The 14,830-nt window shown below is 44.6% G+C and overlaps 1 protein-coding gene across 9 annotated transcripts in view; it reads right to left on the bottom strand.

Annotated features, from left to right (window-relative positions):
- The window catches only part of LOC125391717 (protein FAM163A), a 78,919-nt gene that overhangs the window by 54,683 nt on the left and 9,406 nt on the right, over positions 1–14,830 (bottom strand). The gene's annotated exons all lie outside the window — the stretch shown is intronic.

Raw genomic sequence — 14,830 nt, 5'->3', positions numbered from 1 at the left:
ACCCCCAGCACAGTTCCTCGACCACTGTCATTAGCTGCCCGCCACAGGCCTCCCTACAGACTTCCACACTGACCTGGCGTGCTGGCTCCTGTAGGCTTCTCTGCTTCCACCTCTCCTGAACACCTCTCCTGAGCACCTCTCCTGAGCACCTCTCCTGAACTCCACACCTAGCACATGCAGTACTCTGCCTGTGCCCCAAGAGTCATGCTCGGTTATGCAAATTATCTCTTGAGGACCATAAAGATGGGTCAGTGGGTAAAACAACACTGGTTGCGACCTTCAGGATGTGAGTTCAAACCCTGGAATATGCATATAAAAAAACCGAACAGTGGCACACATCTGTACTGTCAGCTCTCCTCTGGCAAGATGGGAAGCAGGGGCAAGAACTGGCCAGAGACTTTAGGGCTAGCAACCAGTGATGTGAATCAAATTTCTCTTGAGTCTGGGGTGATTATTTGTTTGGTTCAGGCTTCTTTTTAGCCCGAGAGTGATTATGACTTCCCAGATTAAATTCAAAGAGCTCATCCAGTGAGTATGTGTGTAATACCTTAGAAATCATTTTTAAAAGTAGTTCCCCCATTCAAATTGGATGATCCTGGAAAGATGGGGCTAGGGGGAAAGTGACAGAGGAACAGGAAAGGAATTTAAATTCTCCTACACACAGCTGGGACAGTGTCCCTCCTGGACCAAGAGAAGACAATCATCTCGAAGTTCAAGTCCAAAGCTCCCAATTTTCCTGCTGTCATTTGTTTATTTTTTGTAGGGCTGGGGTAGCTTTCGTTCCATATGTAGTAGGACTTACTACAGCCTAGTGCCAGAGACCACACACTTCCTCTCTTGCTACATATGGTTCTCTAAGGGATTCTATACCCTTTGTCAGAAAGTTGCTCCTTTGGGTCTTTATGAATGAACCTCATTAGAACTATGATCAAAGAATTGTGCATTATTAGAGCAAATGAAATATAGGAGCAGAGCTGTCTGCCCCTCCCTCAGTTTTCTAGAAAATGAACCCAGCCAGGATAGTGCTCCCGAGCCTCATTGCTCACAATTATGTCACTGGCTTTGCTGTATTACTGTAAAGTCAGTTTATGTTCTAGTTTCTCTTCTGGGACACCGTGGTAGATCAGAACATACACCATAAAATGTGCCTCTTTTGCACAGAGGATGTTTTGGACTGATTATTTTGAGATACAACAGACACACGAGAAACTGTGAAAACACAGCATAAATGACTCTTCTGGGGGAAATGTACATTTTTGTAGGAAAATGTCCATTTGTAAGCCTGTCTTCCTTCTGCACTGGGAAGACAAGCCTGAATTAATCTCAGTTAGGTCTTATCAGTGGGAGGACTGAGAATATCAGTGGAGGGCACACGCATAGCGTGAACAAAACCTTGGGTTTGGTCCCCAATATTGCCAGAAAGAAAGTTTTATCAATTAAGAAAGCTTCAATTTAAATTCTCTTAATAAGAGTTGTGAGCTGGGGAGAAACCAGTTGTTCAAGCATGCAGACCTGGGTTCACATGTGAAGAGTTGGGCACACACACACCTATAACCACAGTATTGGGGTGGACACAATAGGATCACTGGGGTTTGCTGGCTGCCAGCCTATCTTCTGAGTCAGTGAGAAACCCTGTCTCAAAGGAACAAATCAGAAAGAGCAGGATGCCAGAATACTTAGTTTTCTGCAAGCGTGTCCATACATGTATACATATACGTACACAACACACAAACACACACACTATGCACACATGTATGCACGTATACCTCATGCCAATACTTTCTCCCAAAGTGACTCTCTCTACTTGCTCCTCCCTTTGTCTTTAGCTGAAGATGGTACCAGAACCTGAATCCTAAACCATTTCTTTGAGATTTAGGCTCTGTTGCCTTTGGCTTCTCCCATGTACGTATCATGCCTATGTGTAAATAAGTTCCTGTTTTTGTTTTTTTTTTTTTGTTTTTTTGTTGTTTTTGTTTTTTGCTAAACTGTTTTGTTCTAGTGGTCCTAGCTAAGAGCTACAAAAGGTAGATGGAAGCTTGTGTTTTCTTTCCCTACACTCTGAACTCCTGGAAGATACCGAGTATTTCTGTTCTGTCCCACACAGCAGTCTGGTTACAATGGCTTCACTCCTGTTCTGCGCAGGGAAGAGGTGCACGCGAGCCTCTCTGTGCCCAGCCTGGAAGATGACTAAAGAAAGAGGGAGTTGAACAAAAGCTTCCCTCAGTTTCTTCTTGCTGACCCAATAACCAGTGTTGAGCATTCCTAGAGCTGACAGCACACACATGGAGAAAAACAGCTCTTCATCCGAGCCAAGGGAAGCCTGTCAGTTTGATACATCACAGGAAAAGGAAGAGAAAGCATTTCTCTCGCAAGTGGTCCGGGAAGTGTCTGTGTTTGGGATGCCTTTTCTCTGTGTCCTCAGACCATAAGTGATTCAGGCATAGAGCTAGGGCCCAGCAGGGCCTGAGCGATCGATTAGCAAGCAGGAGCAGTGAACATCTAGCTTGGTGCCTGGAAACTCAACCAGGCCAGCACTCCTTCTCCCCTAAACTGCAGTACGACTGGCTGACCCACATACCCAGCAGGATCCCATCCTCTGAACCCCGGCAGAGTGACCCTCCTAATGCTTCTCCCACTGCAGGCATGCACTTGTAAATCTGAGCTGGGAGGCAGAACTACAGAGCCGTTCCTGCCTTCGTCCATAGCATCTATTTATGAGATGGGTTTCTAACGCGATTATTTCTCCCTGCCTTGATCTGATTATATGACCTTTTAGAATTTTCTTTCTTTTGTTCATTCATTCATCCATCCATTGAACAAAGAGCATCTGGCATCTACTTCCTGCTGGGAACCTTCTAAGCCAAAATCAATAGAATGTTTCCCAAGCTTTAAAATTCCCTGCTCGTAACAGCAGCCAATTAAATAGGAAAGCAGAGGGGTGGGCCAAATTCAGAAATAGCCATATTAAATCTAACTTCTGCTTTTTGCTAATTATTCGTTCTCTCCAAACCCCAGTTTCAACAACTCTAAAATGGGAAGAATTCCCCATAGAATTGTTATGATTTAAAAGGGGGAGCATAAATAAAACATTTTGTACGTCATGCCTAATGCACACATACACACACACACATACTAAGAGAGAGAGAGACAGAGACACAGAGAGATAGAGAGACTGAGAGAGAAAGTAACCTAATCCGCCTCAACATTCTCTTCCCTTACTACCTTATAACCCCGGTCAACACTGTCATTCAAGTTCATGTCACTTCCTAGGGCAGTGTTCTTGGAGGTTTAATCCTCTGTGAGAATAAGATCTGTGTCAAGGTCAGCGGCAAAGCCCAGAGCTTGTGGGAGAATGGATCCATGAAGTCCAGTTAATAAATAAACACACAGACATCAAGGCTACCGGCTGTCAGAGTAACAAGACTTTATGTTTTCCTGGCTCCTGTCATCTTCAGGACTGGAAGCACTTAATGAATTAGTCTCGCTTGCAGCCCTCCTGGGCAGAAATCCTGCTGTGTCAACAGCGTGCAGTCACGGTAACCAGCCAGAGGTCAAGTGCTGCTCTGTACTCTGCCAAGCAGATCCCTAGAGCGGCTTTGGTGGGGGTTTGTTTCTGATCATAAATGTACCAACTGTGTATTAGGTAATTTAAATGACATAAGCCAAAAACTAAGGTCTAAAACCCCTTACAAATCTGTCCATGGAGATAAGCGTGGCTGCTTTTTAATGCTATGTCCACACAGACACACCACGCCTACACACACTTAGATTAAACTATGTACTTGCTGCTTTAAATTTAACAACACATCGTGTAACCTATGCTTCTACATCATTTTAAGTGGTCGCTAGCTTACTATAGAAACCTATTGTTAAGCATTTCTGCTGATACTTGCATGGTTTAGATTTGGCTTGGGTATGTCTTAAAAGACTAGAAGTTTATAGTAGAAGCTTGACTTCCCATGAGGGTAGGAATGTTGAAAGGTTTTAAGGGGCTAAGGGTTAGCAGCAAGCAATTTGGTCATGGTGGGCTTTGCCTTCAAAAGGAATTGAAGAGTAGCCATGATGGTACAGACCCTAGAAGGTGGAAACTGGAGAGTCAGGAGTTGAAGGTTATCCCCAGTTACATGACAGGTTCAAGGCCAGCCTGGGCTATTAAAAACCTAAAGGGAACTGAAGTAGTTTTTTTTTACACAAGAGTAACTGTGGTTGGTGGTGTAGCTCCATAGGTAGACTTAGGTTTAATTCCCATCACGACATAAACCAAGCATGATGGTATACAACTGTAACCCACTTGAAAGGTAGATTATGCAAGGTCAAAAGAAGTTCAAGGACATCTTCTGCTATAGCAAACTTAAAGTCAGCCTGAGCTATATGAGACTCCATCTCAAAACAAAACAAAATGAACAAATGGGACTATGATGGTTGATACTGACTGTTAACAAGACAGGGTCTAAAATCACCAGAGCACGCCCCCACCAGCAAGCCCCAGCATGCCCTCTCTGTGAGCGATTAACTAGATTACACTAATTGAGGTGGGAAGACCCACTCTAAATGTGGGTAGCACCACTCCATGGGCTGGGATCCTGGACTAAAAGAAAGAGAAAGCTAGCTGGGTGCAGGCCTTACATTGCTCTCTGCCTCCTACTGTGACCAGCTGCCTTAAGTTCCTGCTGCCATGATTTTCCTGCCCTGTCGGCCTGCAGCCTCAAACTGTGAGCCGAAACACACCCCTTCCTTCTTTAAGCTGCGCTCATCAGGTATCCTGTCATAGCAACAAGAAAGTAAATACAGTAGACTGTTTAGCGTTCCTCTCTGGCTTTCTGTCTTGCCATGATCTCCCTTTTTTGTAAGTTTCCCAACCATGATGTGTAGTCAAGGGAGAGGGGGCCCTCATCACAGGTAGTACCACGCTGCTTAGATATTAGGCCTCCAACATTGTGAGTTAAATAAACTTCTTTTCAAAAGGCCTCGGGCATTTTGGTTATGGTATGGAAAATGGACACTACTTAAAGATTGCTTTAAGTACGTGTATAATCATGTGCTCCCTCCCTTAGGATTTATAGAGCAGTAGGAGCAAGGGCACGGGCATGGAAGAACGAGGGAGGTTTGTAGAAGGAAATGTTGCTTGATATGCCAGGAGGGGAATGGGACCCCTGTAGGGAATACAAAAGGGGACTCTGAGAGAGGCTGTGCATTTAGAGACTGTAGGGAGCTCCTGGTCCTCCCCTCTGCCCCCACTACCACCTGCCTGAGAGCTGTCCCTGGAGCCCCTAATAAGGCCTTCACTGTCCTGCTCCGGCTCTTGCCAACCTCTCCAGACTCTGATCTCCTGTCCCTGTCCTGGTGCTTGGCTTCTGACCTCATCCTCCGAGGCTCTGCGAGGCTGTGCTGAGCCTGGTGTGCCCATTCACTAGGTTAGATGGTTTTTGGAGATCAGAGTCAGTCTCTGATTCTTCCTCCCCACTCAGGCCGCATTAGTGCCTCCTCCCTCTGACACCCCATACTGTTAGAATCCCGACTCTTCTATTCTGATACCTTCTGTGTTTTTCCCCCTTCTGGTTTCTAGGGTTAGTGTTATTGTCTTACATACTGTGTATATGATGGGTGCTCAGTTGGTATTACAATAGTAAAGGTGGTCTCGGAGCTTCTTTTGGGTATCTACATAAGTCATGCAAAGCAAACAGGGTAAATCCCAACTCTATCCCAGTCTTCATCATCCTCTGTGTTGTTCTCCATCTCTTGCCTAGATCTTGAGTGTCACTGACCCACTCGCTGTCACTCAGATAACCTGCAGACATTATCTGGAGCGGCACTCAGCCAATACAGAGCTTGCTGTACAGGTGTAGAGCCTGTGTTTCTCCCCAGAACCCACATAAGAGTCAGGCATGGCAGTGCATGTTGGAGGTGGAGACAGGAGGATCCCTGGAGTTCGCTGTCCAGCCAGCCTTGCCTACTTGACAAGTGATCCTATCTCAAAAACAAGATGTGTGGCACCTGAAGAACAACATTCAAGGTAGTCATCTGGCTTCTGCATATATGTGCACACATATGCATGCACACATGTACATGAACATACAGCAACATTCTGTGTACATTATTTTTCTATTTCTCAGTCATCTAAATTGCTCTTAGGATTATACCAAGGACTATACTGTAGCCTTATATATCTAATCAGCCTCATGGTTCTCTTTAGTTCTACCTGCTGCCCCATTCTTTTTTTTTATTTTTATTTTTATTTTTTATTTTTTTTAGACAGGGTCTTACGTTGCTGAAGCTGGCCTCAAACTGTCTATGTCGCCAAAGATGTCCCTGAACTCCTGATCTACTGCCTCTACTTTCCCAATGCTACTAGTCAGACATATGCCACCACATGCAGCTTCTGTGGTCCTGGGAGACTGAACTCAGGGCCTTGTGCATGCTCTACCAACTGGCCCTCTGTACCATTTTTCTTTGTAGTTCTTATATCCCAGCCATGATCTATCTTTCTGATCACCACACAGCTGAAGTCCTTTCTTGCCCTGGGAACATTTAACTCCCCGAGTAACTGGCTCTTTCCCATTCCTCAGGTTTCTGCTTCCATGTTACTTTATCTGTGAGGCCTTGCTTCACAGTCATGGTGCCTGTTTGTTTCATTACAGCATCTTTATACTAAATAATTGTGTTTTTATTTGCAGATTGTTTGGTCGTCTCTATCCTCTTAACTATGGGGCAGTGATTTACACCTGGCCAAAGGAGATAATTGGCAACTGGAAGCCTGTTCTGGTTGTCTACTGGGGTATATACTGCAGGCACCTAGTGGGCACAGGACCAAGGTTCTGTTGAACAGGCTACAATGTACCTGTCAATGAGTGATCAACCATGAATGGTGGCAAGAGGGAGGGCCCAGCTCTAGACAATGGGTTCCTTTCTTGCTCACCCTGTGTCTCCAGCACCTGGCCCAGTGTCTGACACACAGCGAGGGCTTGTTATGTAGCTGAGTACAATGGATGGCAGAAGTTTACCAAGTCAGTTCTCAATCAGAGCCGACGCCAGTCGCTCTAGGGCTAGGAAAAGGAACCCGTTGAACCAGGCATCACTCCTAGTTGCTGGACTTTGGGGGGGGAATTCTGGGTACCCTAAGTTTGGAAGTGAGGCCGCCTGAGGAATGGAGGACTCAAAGAACCCTAGGAAGAAGTCTTCTATCATCTAAGAAAAAAGTACTTAAGAGTCTTTTGAGTTTGCATGGCCCTACCTGCTCCCAGTCAGTCCTGGGTAGATGGGTGGATAGACAGAGGCCAGAAAAGAAGGAAAGAATGGGGCCTAATGTGTGTTCAAGAAGTGCTAGTCTGTCACGCTTACGCTCACGGACTCCACAGAGAGCCTATGAAGAATGATAGACACATGAGTTGGTACAAAGATAGAACTAAGATGGGCAGGGCAGCTTTAGACTTTTTTTTTCTGTTGTTTTTCTCTTAAGTCATAAAAGGCCCTGTCCTGGCTTGTTTCATGTCAACTTGACACAAGCTAGAATTACCAGAGAGGAGGAAGCCTCAATTGAGAGAATGCCTCCATAAAATCAGGCTGTAGTTAAGCCTGTGGGGTATTTCTTAGTTAGTGATTGATGGAGGAGGGCTCAGCCCATTGTTGGATGAGGCCACCCCTGGGCTCATGGTCCTAGGTTTTATAAGAAAACAGACTGAGCAAGCCATGTGGAGCAAGCCAGTAAGAAGGACCCCTTCATGACCTCTGCATCAGCTCCGGCCTCCAGGTTCCTTTTCTGTTTGGGTCCCTGTTCTGACTTCCTTCAGTGATGGACTACGGTGTAGAAGAATGAGCCAAATAAACCCTTTCTTCTCTAAGTTCCTTTGGCTATTGTTTTTCATCACAGTAATATTAACCCTAATTAAAACAGATTTATTTCCAAGAAATTGCAATCTTTTTTTTTTCAAATACTATAGTAAAATATCTTAAGCTAGATTTTAAAAAAACAACTTCACTTGTGGGTCTGGAGAGATGACTCCGTGGCTTAGAGCACCAACTGCTCTTGCAGAGGACCTGAGTTTGATTCCTGGCACCCACACTGTGGCTCACAGCTGTCTGTAACTCCTGTTCTGATAACCTGTTCTGACCTCCACAGGGAACAAGCATGCACATGATGGATAGACATACAACCATGCAAGGTAAAACATTTATCCATTTAAAGTAAATAAGGACATAAAATAAAATAAAAACTTCATTTATATTTGGAAATTCCAAAAGACTTAGTTATCATTTGTCTTTCAGAAAGGAAACATTTATATTTATATTTGGAAATTCCAGAAGACCCAGTTATCGTTTGTCCCCCTGAAAGGAAACATTTAGGAAGCTGGTGGGGATTGAGAAAAGCCGTGAATCCAAATAAATAAGCATTTCTCTCTCTAGAGAACATTGGCACGCTTTCTGAGCAAGGCTATGCTACAGAAGCACAAAGATGAGAAAGTTTCCAGAAGAATTCTCCCCTAGTCTGCCTTTCCAACAAAGCTTCAGGAATTCAATAATCTCACATCTAAGCCTGTGGCAGTCTATGTTAGAGACAGCTTGTTACTGAGCGTCTAGCTGATTTCATCACCCTCAGTCTGCAGAGGGGACCCTGAGTTTTACTCATCAGCTAGGCACGCTGTGAAACAATCTTTGTAGACTGTAAACTTCCATTGCTCTCAGTGTTAATAAAAAGCTGATTGGATTTTCGGCAGGATTTTTGGGCTAGAGAGAATACTGGGAAGTAGGGCAGAATCAGAGGAGTTGACGGCCAGATGGAGAGGAAGCAGGACATGCAGGAGAGGTAAAAGCCACAAGGCTCGAGGCAGCACATGAATAGAAATGGGTTAATTTAAGTTATAAGAGCTAGTTAGTAATAAGCCTGAGCGGTCAGCTGAGCTTTTATAATTAGTAATAAGTCTCTGAGTGGTTATTTGGAAGCCACTGGTGGAACAGAGCTGATCGCAGTCTCAATAAAAACCTCCACCTACATAGGCTAAACACTGAGACCAGGGATTGGTAAAGATGCTGGCTTTTAGCAGCCATGTTCCCTTGAGATGTTCTTGATATCTGTAGGAGTTATTCACATGGATTTCCTGCCACTATCCTGAACTTAAACAGGCTTAAAACATAACTTTTTTCCCCCAAAGTAACAAGTCCCATTTCCGTCAACATGATTGCCGTTGCTCAATTGCGTAGTGCTGAAAACTTAAGCCTACAATGCTTTTATCCTCCTTAGGGACGGTTACAAACCTTTGCTTTGTTTCTCATCCCTCATATCACTCAGTCTTAGTCTTAGCAAAAAATACTGTCTGTGTCACGGAGGAAAATCACAACATCAAGAGCCTCCTGAGCAGACACTCTGAGGAGTGGGGGAGGGGGGAGGGGAGGAGGGAGGGGAAACTGCGATCAGGTTGTAAAATAAATGAAAAAAATTAATTAATAAAAAAGAACCTCCTGAGCCTGCTGTCCCATTGCTAACCTAACAAGTCTTCAGGATTACCCCAACCCTCATATATTCACTCCCCATGTGAAGGCTGACAGGTTGTCCTGGTCTGCCCAGCCTCCCATGTGTGGTCTAGGTCTACCTCCTACCTTCTCTGATGTCTGCACTTGTTACCTCTGCCCTTTCCCTTTCTTTTTCCCTCTTGGCTCTCTCCTTTCAGCTCTTGGATACCATCAAGCTTCTGTCACTCTTAGAAACAGTTCGTTGCTCCCACACGATGCTACTGCCCAGAGACGTCTCTTGTCCTCCAGGGCAAAGCTAGGAGGAACAAAGTCTATACCGGAAGTGCCCCCATCCCTGCAACAGGCACCCTCCCCTGCTGCATTTCTCTGCCTGATCACAGCCAGACACCTCCAACATTTGTATCTGCTGCCTCTACCTTCTTGCAATGTACTCATTCTGGACTTGCTGAGATCCAAATTCAGCCCCTGCCTGCTATTCTGAAACTGCTTCTGCACAAAGTCTTCAGTGACCTCCATGCTGTCTCTCCCAAACACTCTGCTATTGGCCAGTCACTCTTCCTTCAAACTTACCCTTAATTGTTTTCTTCAACCTCTCACGGCACCACCTCCCCAGACTCTATGTATGGTTTACTAGCAACCTGCTCCCTCCTGACCTTCTGCTGCACTCATGGGTCTTCCCCAGGTTTCTGCCTACCTCAGGCACTTATATAACCATGGCTCATCCTTGAGTTCCAGACTTGTGACTCTCAATACATTATATTCTTAGATGTCTCACGGGAATCACTGCTACTTCTCTCTTTTCCGATGTAAATTTCTTTCTCTTTCACCACCCAAAGCCTCAAAGTCCAGCAACCCATGGGTCATCCCTTCTCTACAGTCAAATCACCAAGTTCTACACATCTTCTTGTTTCCTAGAGCAAATCACTCAGATTCACATTACCGTAATAAAATACATGAGATTTACAAGCAGCAGAATTTATTTGACCAGTCTGAAGCTTCCAGCCCAAGACCAGAGCGATCTATTATTTTGGGCCTTGGGTTGGGATGTTGGAAGGCAGTGGCAGGGAATAGGTAGTAGAATAAACTGTTTATTTTATGGCAAAAAGACAAGAAGTAAAGAGATCACTGCCACAAACCCTCTTGAATGGTACATTCATAACAACATAAGAACTCCATACAGCCTAACATCCTGCAGGTTTTTACCAGCTCCCAATAATGCCCCCTTGGAAACTAACCCTTTAACATAGGATGAGATAGAAATTCCTTCTCTGTTCTTTAATGCCATTGTCTTCATTGGACTGATTAACCCATGACTAGAGAGTTACAATCTATTTATGTCTTTTGTAAACTATCCATACTCATCTCTTCCCACTAAGCTGTGCAAGGCTCCTACTGTCTCTTATTGCTCCAAGTGTATCCTTTGGATTTTATAATTACACTATGAGTCCTTTGAGGGCATGGGTCATGTATAGTCTTCTAGGATCCTCCAATGATCCCAGAATAGCAGTGACAAAAGACTAGATGGCTTCAAAACATATGAGACAGCAATAAAACCTGTCTGCTAAGAGATTGGTTATATTCTGGCACAAAGAATGCTATTCACTTAATTCTACTGCCGTAGTTACAAGATGTGCTGTGTGTTGGCACAACCTCAGCAAAGAAGCTGCTAATGAGGATCCTGGACAAGGTATTCCACCAAGATGCTAGCATGGGCTATGATGTTACCACAAGGTCTCAGATAACTTTGGAGATCTTTTTGTTGTTTGTTTGTTTGAGACAGGGTCACTGTACACAGCCCTGGATGTCTTGGAACATATTATTTAGGTCAGGCTGGTCTCAAACACAGAGATCTTGCCTCTGCCTCCCAAGTGCTGGGACTAAAGGTGTGTGCCACCATGCCTAGCCCTACTTTAAAGATCTTAAATTTGAGGGCAACTATCTGGAAAGTTTGATGTGGTCCTGAAGCAGTTCCCAGGGTCCTGGAACCTTGGGCCTATGGTCTAACTGTTTTGTAATGGTTGTTTCATCTTGGAAACAAGAGGCAACAGTTGAAATCTTACATGCATCTCCTCCGTTTTCCAGAGTTTAAGTTAAGACTGTTCTGTTTCCATTATCTTGAGGCTCAGGCTATTTGATAACCTTTGTTATACATTCTCCCCCATCACTGACTCTTCCTAAGTAAGAATTTTAGCATCTTCCTACCCTTCATCCTGAAAAACGTTAGCTCAGAGAGAAATGACTTCCTTACCTAACTCCAGAATCCACCACCGTCTCCTTGACACCAATGGTCACCATTTTGCAATTTACTCACCCAACACCATGGTCATATTTAGGATCCATTTCGCCGGAACTGTCCTCTGGTCAACCCACACCTGGACCACAGTCACAGTCTCCTGACAGTGATTTCACCTCAGAGCATAGTGACAGTGGCCATAACCCCATCCTACACAGCTCATGTACCCAAACCGCTCCTCCATTGTCTGTTAGACAGAGCTTTCTAACATACAAACCCAAGAGTGTTATGTGATTTACACTCTTTTTTTTAAAAAAAAAATATTTATTTTTATTTATTTATTTATTTATTATGTATCCAATATTCTGTCTGCGTGCGTGCCTGCAGGCCAGAAGAAGGCACCAGGCCTCATTACAGATGGTTGTGAGCCACCATATGGTTGCTGGGAATTGAACTCAGGACCTTTGGAAGAGCAGGCAATGCTCTTAACCTCTGAGCCATCTCTCCAGCTCCCGAAACCGTTTTCCTGTTCCCAGCCTGGAGTCCTAAGATGACATGGCCACTGGGAATCGAACTTGCAACCTCTGGAAAAGCCGGCAGTGCTCTTAACCTCTGAGCCATCTCTCCAGCCCCCTGTGATTTACACTCTTAAACATGAAATTTATGTTGGCCCCACATTTCATACAGGATCAAGAAGTCGGGGTCCTTAACCTAGCATGCAGCCTACCATGCTGCCGTCTACCCTCATGTCTCTGTAAGTGTACATGTCATACTCCGATATGACTGTACTACATACGGTTCCTGGCCTCCCCTGTTGGCCACTAAGCTCCCAGAGTCTCTCTCTCTCTCTCTCTCTCTCTCTCTCTCTCTCTCTCTCTTCCTGGAAAGACTACCTTCCTTCCTATCTACAAAGATACTCATCTTCGGCTCCAGTTCAAACACCAACTTTCCCCACCCTGCTCTGGAAGCCTTTTCTGCCTAGTCCAGGTAGAGCTAGGGTCTCTTTCTCCTGGGTGGCCCAGAACTTTATGAAGCAGCCATTGCAACATTTACTTTGTCAGATTTTGTAGCACGAAGGCAGGAGAACCACTCCAATTCATCTCTGTATCTCAGCCCCACGTGCAGGCCTGGCTCAAAGTCGCTTCAATAAACATTACGGAAGGAATAAAGGAATGAGTTCTAAAGTCACCCTGCCCCTTTTTCATGCGAGGTCAGAAGAGCCTGGGCACAGGAATTAATTGGATCTCTTCTCTCGTTACCCTGGCTCACTGCCCTGCCCATATGATTAAACCTCCTAATAGAATCGGCTAAGCAGCACATTCAAGTCCCTCAGCATTAAGGAGAAGAAAGGCTTCCAAGTGCTTAGAGAAGAAAGAGCTTGGTGCTTCAGTGATGTCTGACTGCTTCTAAGATACGGAGAACCTGGGAGAGTTAGTGAACATTTTAAATTAAAACCAATTGTGCGCTGGGCTCTGTCAGTGCCAGCCACTGACAGTGAGGGTGAAACTTAAAGTGACAGCGTACATTAATTGGTCACTTCCCCTGTGTCAGCCACAGCTCTGTGTGTGTGTGGGGCAGGGTGTTCATGGTTATCAGTCTTATTTTGCATATTAGGAAATAGTCTCAATGTCACATAGCTAACAAGCGCAACAGTACTGTCCCCTCGGCTAGCTCACGCTTTCTCTCTTTGCCGAATCCCCCTCACACCTGTTCTCAAAATCCTTTCCTCTTGCTTGCCTCTCCTTTGACTTCCTTCTCTTCATCAGATGACAGCACCACCCAGAGACTGCATCTGCTCCCTCTTCTTACTACACCATGGCAAGAACGCTAACTGCAAGGTCCACCCTCACATGTAAGTCTGCGGTCCACTCTCAGTTGGGTTTTCTTGTGTGTGGTATCAGACATGGGTTCAGGCTTGTCTTTCACATGCATGATTTTCCCACCCAACATACTGAAGAGACTGCCCCTGGCCTATTGCATATTTTTGGTGCTTTTGGCGAAGATTAATTAAACATAAGTGGCTGTGTGGGTGTATTTAGGAGCTTTAAAATTTTGCTCTAAAGGTTGATAACTGTCTCTATTCCATTCCAGTTTCCTTTTCTTTTCTTCCTTCCTCTCTCTCTCTCTCTCTCTCTCTCTCTCTCTCTCTCTTTGAAAATAGGGTTTCTTTGTACAGTCCTGACTGTCTTGGAACTAGCACTGTAGGCCAGGCTCGCCTTGCAAGCTCAGTGATCCACCTGTCTCTGCTCCCAAGTGCTGAGATTAAAGGCCCGTACCACCACCTGGCTCCAGTCTATTTAATTAGTGTAGCTTTGTAATTTGATGGGAGGATATGTGGTGCTTCCAGATTTGGGCTGTTCAAGACCGTTTGTGTACTTGAGGAATTTTATGATTCTACACAGATTTTAAGATTATACTGTGGATTTTTAAAATTTTAAATAACATTATTATTTATTTGTTTATACTGTGTTGGGGGTGAATGGCATGGCACAACTGTGGGAGACAGAGGACAACATTTGTGAACTGGCTCTTTCCTTCCACGGAATGGATCCCGGGTATCAAACTCAGGACCAGTGGCAAGGTTCTCCACCCACGGAGCCATCTCACTGGTCCCTGTTTTGTATTTCTATAAAAATGCCACGCCATTGAGATTTTGACAGGGAAAGAAAGGAATAAAACTGCCCCTATTTATAGGTGACTTGATATGCACACAAAGCCCTAAGGGCTTCACACAAAATGCTAGAACTAATCAATGAATTCAGCAATGATACTGGATACAAAATCAGCAAAACTGAGTGGTGTTTTCAGCAACATTAAGCCTTCCAATCTGGGAATAAAGAACAGCCTTCCATTTGTGTGGACATCATTTAATTGATGTTTTGAAGTTTTTAGTATACAAAATATTCTCCTTCCTTTGTTAATTTTACTTATTCTTGAGCTTGTGTGTGTGTGTGTGTGTGTGTGTGTACGCGTGCGCGCGCACGCGTGTGTGCATGTGAAAGGTGTGACTATTGTCCTAATCAGATGGCTATATGGTGGGTTATAAACATGTACCTGCGGCTGGGGAGATGAATAAAGAGCAGAGTTCAGGTTCCCAGCACACATGTGAAGGCACAGAGGTTCGGGTCTATA

This window comes from Myodes glareolus, chromosome 5 (assembly GCF_982192425.1).
Source record: "Myodes glareolus chromosome 5, mMyoGla1.1, whole genome shotgun sequence".
Lineage (NCBI taxonomy): Eukaryota > Metazoa > Chordata > Mammalia > Rodentia > Cricetidae > Myodes > Myodes glareolus.
The sequence above is the reverse complement of the archived record's forward strand: the minus strand, read 5'-3'. Positions and strand labels throughout refer to the sequence as shown.